Source organism: Dendrobates tinctorius, unplaced genomic scaffold (genome assembly GCF_039654945.1).
Source record: "Dendrobates tinctorius isolate UK_male_01 unplaced genomic scaffold, ASM3965494v1 ptg000293l, whole genome shotgun sequence".
In the NCBI taxonomy this organism is placed as follows: Eukaryota; Metazoa; Chordata; class Amphibia; order Anura; family Dendrobatidae; genus Dendrobates; species Dendrobates tinctorius.
The window spans coordinates 25,422,501-25,429,380 of NW_027361960.1; positions in this window are offsets into that span (position 1 = coordinate 25,422,501).

Consider the following 6,880-nt stretch of genomic DNA (forward strand, 5'->3'; position numbering starts at 1 on the left):
AGCGCACCACCTCCGACATAACCCAGTCCGCCTCCTCTCTCGAGGATACGAAAAGGGAAACATCGTCGGCGTACGCCACCACCCTCAGAGAAGACCCAGAGCCCGCCTGGTCCATCCCGACTCCCGCCAACGGTCCACGATCGACCCTCCTCAGGAAGGGATCAATCGCGAACACGTATAAAAGCGGGCTCAGCGGACAGCCCTGACGGACCCCAGAACCCACCTCAAAAGGGTGACCTGACCAACCGTTCACCAGCGGAAAAGTCTCAGCCCCTTGGTATAAGGTCTCTAACCAATTTACAAACCTCCCGGGCAGACCGTACCTCAAAAGGACGGACCAGAGGTACTCATGGTTGACCCGGTCAAAGGCCTTCGCCTGGTCTAAGGACAGCAAGTACCCCTTCCAGTGGCCTGCCCTACCCCGCTCCACTGCCTCTCGGACACCGAGTACAGCACTAAAAGTACTGCGGCCTGGAACAGAGCAGTGCTGGGCCCCCGAAAGGAGCCGGGGTGCAAATTTCACCAGCCGATTAAAAAGCACCTTGGCCAGAACCTTCCGGTCCGTATCGAGAAGCGCTATGGGACGCCAATTCTCGATACGGGACGGATCCTTACCCTTTGACAGGATAATGAGGGCTGACTTCCTCATTGACTCGGGAAGAGTGCCCGAGGAAAGACACTCATTAAATACCCCTGTCAAGAGGGGGACCAAGGAGTCCCTAAAAGTCTTGTAAAACTCGGATGTTAAGCCATCCGGACCTGGCGATTTCTTGGGCCGAAGCCCATCAATGGCCAGTCTAACTTCCTCTTCCCTGATTTCTTCTGCCAAAACATCAAGAGCGGGATCACCCCCTGGCTCAGGGACGGCTTCGGCCAGGAAAGCCGACATCCTGTCCCGATCCAGATCCTTCTTTTCCAAGAGGTGTGAGTAAAAGGATCTGACCACCTCCAAGATCCCTGATTTGGATCTGTTCAGGGACCCTGTACTGTCAATCAGTCCAGTCACCATCTTACAATTCACTGACATCTTGCAGTTTCTGTAAGGGTCGGGCGAGCGGTACTTCCCGAAATCCCTCTCAAAAACCAAAGATGTGTGCCTATCATACTGACACCTCTTGAGTAAAGATTTCACCCTGGAGATTTCCTCGCGGTCACCTCCAGTCGAGACAAGCTGCTCGAGTTTCCTCCCCAGGGCCTGGTACAAGCGATGCCTGTTCAAGCACCTGAGGCTCGAGAGCTGGCGGAAGAAACCTGCCACCCGCTTTTTGAAGATCTCCCACCACTCTGACTTACTACTACAGAGATCCAACAGCGGTACCTGGCTCTGAAGAAAATCCTCGAAGGATTGTCTCACCTCCGCTTCTTCCAGCAGGGACGAATTGAGCTTCCACAGCCCTCTTCCCATCCGAGGAGTCTCTGCAACATTCAGAGAAAAGAAAATTAGACAGTGGTCGGAGAACTCCACCTCAACGGCGGACACAGCGGAAAAGATGGCGTCCTCCTTTAAAAAAAACCTGTCTATTCTAGACCTACTGCTACCCCTATGATAGGTGAAACCCCCGTGACCTGGGGTGTGCCGGATGTGGACATCCACCAGGCGAGCTTCACTGGCTATGCTGTTCAACGCGACGCTATCATAAGCCAGGCGATCTCCGGGACCCCCCCGGTCACGGGACCTCGTAATGGTGTTGAAGTCCCCACCGAAGACCACCTGACGGCTCGTAAAAAGAAAGGGCTTGATCCTCAGGAAGAGACATTTGCGGTCCCACTTTGACTGTGGGCCGTAGATGTTAATGAGCCGAAGCTCTTGTCCCCTCATGAAGACATCAAGGATCAGGCACCTCCCCATTTCCAACTCGGTAACCCGTCTGCATTCCACATCTGCGGTTTTAAAAAGGACCGCCACCCCGCTATACGGCTCGGCCGCAAGAGACCAGTATGAGGGCCCGCACCTCCACTCCCTTCGTGCTTTATGGATGGCCCCCATGTCAGTTATTCTGGTCTCCTGCAAGAATAAAATTTCTGCCTCAATCCGGGAGAAAAAATCGTAGGCCGTGAAGCGAGCCGCATCTGACTTTATGCTGGCGACATTAATAGACGCCAGCGTCAACGGGGCGAGTTCAGCCATCATGGGTGATCGAGTTGGACGGCCAGCCTCTTCCCCATCTTATCATCTCCATCTGGGGAGGGGTCGGACATCCTCCTCTTCAAAGATGCCCCAGACATATCCATCCCCCCTCCCCTGGTGTCCTCGCCCCCGGGTTCCAGGTCTGTCCCCCCCCCAGGAGGAACAGTGCCCCCTGAGGGACGGACTCCACCATCCCCTGAAGGACTCTCCGGTGGTACCCCCGGCCCAGCATCCCCGTCTTGCGGCTCATCATCTGAGCCTCCGAGGACGCTGAACCGATTGGAGAGAACAATCAGAGGGGGGTCAGCGGGCCCTTCCGTACGCACCCTGATGGTCGGGGGTGGGGGAGGTTCTGAAGGCTTAACAGTCTTCTTCCTCCCCTTCTTATTGCGCTTGGCACGCTTGGGTCTGTCACCCGGTACTGTAGGCTGCCCCTGGACATCCTCCTCAACACTTTCATACTGAGAGGACCCGTCTGAGTCAGCCGCTTTCTCCTCCCTCTCCATCCTCCTGATCTCCTCTCTTACCGCACGCTCCCCCAGGACCTCAGAGGCTCTTGCCACGGGCTTGGAGGGAGGAGCAGGCATCGACCCGGTTGCCCGGGACACCACCTGCCCCCCGCCTACATGGCGTTTTTCCTGCCGCCGCTGGTACGCGGGGCCCCTTGCCTTGACAATGCCTTTCCTCACTGGTCCCCTAGCCCCCTCCCCTCCACCACCACCCGCCACAGCAGCAGGGACACCGCCAGGGGTTTCTCCCTCACGGTCTCCCCCCACCGGGCCCGTGGCGGCATTGGAGAAGGAGCGAGGGCAGCGGCTAAGAGGGTGGCCTAGGTCACCACACAGGTGACAGCGAATATCTTTACACGAGGCGGCGAGATGACCCACCCCACCACACAAGGCACATTTCTGCACCTTGCAGCTTGCGCTGAAGTGAGTGGGGTCGCCGCACTTGTGGCAGACCTTCGGCTGCCCCTGGTAGAAGACCAGGATCCTGTCCCTTCCCAGGAACGCCGAGGAAGGGATGTGGGTGACCGTGCCGCCGGAAACCTTCAACTTAACCATGAAGGTCCAGCCCCCCGACCAAATGCCGAATTCGTCCCGATTTTTTTTGGGGACTTCAGTGACTTCCCCGTAACGGGAAAGCCACGTCATGATGTCCACGCCTGCAAGAGACTCGTTACATGTAACTACGGTCACTCGCTTGACGGAATTTTGGCGAGACACCGCTTGCGCTAAGAAATCTCGCCATCCGGGCTCTTCCCGCACCAGCTCGTAGTTCGACCAGAAGAGCTCAAGCCCCTCTGGCCGCACGAAACTGACGTCAAAGAAGCGGGACGCCGAAGGATGTATCAGGGCGAAGATGTCGTTCGCCCCGAAGCCCATCTTAAGGAGGAGCTCAACCACCCTGCTCCTAGGCGGGCAAGCATCATTGCCCCCCCACCTAAGACGGACCACATTCCTCCTTTGCGGCCCCTGCCCGGCTGTAGGGAGAGACCAAACAGTCCCTCCTTCCCTTTGCTCTTGGAAGGCGGCAAGGCCATGTCTCTCTATCCAGAAAGACAAGTCCACCGTCCTCCCCTCTACTACAATCGACCGTTCTCCCCTTTTGAGAGCCTCCAGGAAACGGCGGTGCAAAACGCCGTCCCTGGAGCCCGGAGGCGAGGAGACCCCCCCAGGACCCCCCCGACCCCCGGCCGCGGCCCCCGCATAACTACGTTGGGGTCCTGCGGCCGGGGGGGCAGATGGGCCAGCCCTCCCCCCACTACCACCACCACTCGCTCCAGCACCTTCATTCACTCTCCCAGTCACTCTTCCGGTCACTCCTTTATTATGTGCACTCACCCTCGCACCTACACCCACATTCACACTAGCACTCCTTTCAGTCCCATTCATACCTCCACTCACTCCCTCATCCATATCACTCATATCCCTATCCACATCCGCAAACATTTCCTCAAAAATGTCACTCATGCTCTCATACTCACTATCACACTCACTATCTTTTCCACTATTATTTACATTATTTACATTATTATTATTTCTTTTTTCCCTGCCATTCTCCCTCCCACCTGCTGGGGGCCCTCTGCTGCCCGAAGCGCTTTCTTTTTCCGGGCCGACTTGCTGGCCAGTGCCGCTGGCCAGGAGTGCCGCTGCCCCTTTAAGGACCTCCATTTTGTCCTCTATAGTGTTCCTGCTGGGTCTGGGAGCAGCAGCAACTCCTGGCTTCTCCAGCTCGGTTTTTTTTTTCCTTTGGTCATCATTAGTAACTTTCTTCAGGGCAGGGACGGCCACTGGCACCGCACCCTGCCCTGCTCCTCCGCTCTTTACCCCCGCCGCTGGCACCCCTGGAAGCGCCGGAGCCCCCGCACCCCCAGATGACGGTAGGTGGGCCGGGGACCCCGACAACTCCCCACCAGCATTGGGGGCTTGTTGAAGGCATTGAGAACTTTTGCTGGGAAGGGTGGGTGGGACAGAGGGCCGCGGGCCCGCCGTGGCCACGCCCCCCCCGCCGGCCGCAGCCCCCCCAGGCCGGGCAGCAACCTCTTGCGAGGCCCCGCCCCCCCGGGGTGACGTCAGCGCAGCGGGCGGAGCCGCGACCACCGAGGCCACGCCCCCCCCGCCAGCCACAGCCACCACAGGCGGAGCAGCGGCCCCTTGCGAGGCCACGCCCCCCCCGGGTGACGCGGGCTTAGCGGGCGGGACTATGGCCGAGGAGGACACGCCCCCCCCGCATGCCGCAGCCTTTGCAGGCCTGGCGACACCCGGGGAGGCCACGCCCCCCTCACGGACCCCTACCGCCGCCACTCTGAGCCCACCGCTCGAGGCGGGCAAGGCCGGCCACTCCCCCACGTCACCCAGTGGTGGCGGAGCCTCCTGCACGGACCCATTTCTGGGCCGGCGTGCCTGAGACCCCGCCTTCGCCACGGGCGCCGATAGGGGGGCTACCAGCACCTTGCGCCGCCTGAGCTGTCTTGTTGGTACGCCCCATTTAGGCCCCTGGACCCCCACCGGCGACCCAGATTTAACGGATCCGTTCGTGGGGGGCCCAGGAGCCCCAGCACTCGCCGCCGGAGGTGCGGCCCTGGCTGTACCTGACGCCGGGCCAGCCCCCCCTGCCACCGGGGACTGAGCCCGAACATCACTACACATACCGCCAGCGGCTTTTACACCGCTGGCACCAGCACCGACCACCTCCATGTCGCTGCCTGAACTCCCGCTGCCACCACTAGACATGACAGCTGAGTCCAGGCACACATCACTCTGCCCGCTCCCTCGCTGCGGACCCACCACAGGGCCCGAGCCGGGGTGGGCAGCGGGTTCCATACTGCGGGACAGGGAGGCCCCGGAAAGAGGAGCAAAAACCAGCTTTTCAGCCGGTTTAGCTGTAGTTTTTTTTTTGTTTTTTTTTCTCCTCTTCCCGGTTGCCCCGTCCTCTGGGCAGACCTCGTCCCCAAACAGCAGCGTGCCAAACCGCTCTGGGGACTCGATCTGCCTCACTTGCTGCAGGACGAGGCAGCCCCCCTCACTGCTATTACCACCACCGTCCTCCCCCTCGCACCCACTTTCCTCCGAGTAACTGGAGTCCAGTGGGGGAGCCACTTGCTCAGGGGCAATCCCGCTATATGTTACCTGGGATCCATTGCTGCACACCAGGTCTTCAGGTGGGACTGGCGCCGATGACCCGCCATCTTCCTCCTCCTCCCCCACCTGGGCAGAGTCTCCTGACCCCCCAGGAGGCCCACCGGTTTGGGCCCTAAACCGGTCATCATTGCAGAGCTTTTCCCGGAAGGGACCGCTGCCGTCCAGGATGGCCGCTCTCCTCTCCTCCAGGGCCTTGACCTCCCTCATCAGGTTCTTCACCATGGCGGCCACTCCAGTTCTTTGCTCTGCAGGGAGCCGTTGTTTGGCGATAGCCCGGGCTCCCTGCAGCTCCCCCCGGAGCTTTATCAGGTCGCCACCGGCCTCCTTGTATTCGCCGAGGTGAGCGTGGATGCGGGAGGCGAAGGTTGCAGCCGACTCCCCCGCAATCCTGGAGCCCCAGATGGTAGGGGGGGCTCCCGCTGCACCCCTGCTGGTGGAGGCCTTACCTCCGGGGGGGGCGGCCGCCATGTCGCTGCCTCCGGGAGGCTTGGTCCCTGGAGCTTCCATCTGGCCACCCTGGGTCCTTCTCTTCCCCATCCCTGGGACTGGCTAGGTGTTGTTTGATGGTAACTGGGCCCCCCACCCCCAGCAGGCTTGCCGGGGGGGGAGCCAGGGGCTTAGCCCTGACGCTCAGTCCCAGGGAGGTCTCTCCTTGCCTGGGAAGGGGGCAGGTGAAAGAGTCCAGGTAGAAAATCCTCCCTTCCCAGGAGAACTCAGCAGCGATCCCACCAGCAGCAGCAGCAGCAGCGCTCCGCCCTCTCCACTTCCTGTCTGGGAGGAGCTGGATCTCTTTTTTATTTATAAAAATACAAAACACAAACAAACATACATTCCAGAACAGAAATAACATACAAAAACTCAAAATTAACCATAAGATAAGAACCAAAGCTTACGCCGCAAAAAAGGGTCCATGCCTTCATCATAGTTCTCCGTCCAAGCTTTGCAGCTTGGGACCCCCAGCAGGAACCTACTCAAAAAAACATGAAAAACAAAAAAAAAACCCCCCGTTTACACACACACACCACTCACTTCTTCAATCATACTCCCATGCATACCTATATACAAAAAAAGAACAAAACTATCCGGCCCACCGCCTTAACACAATCCT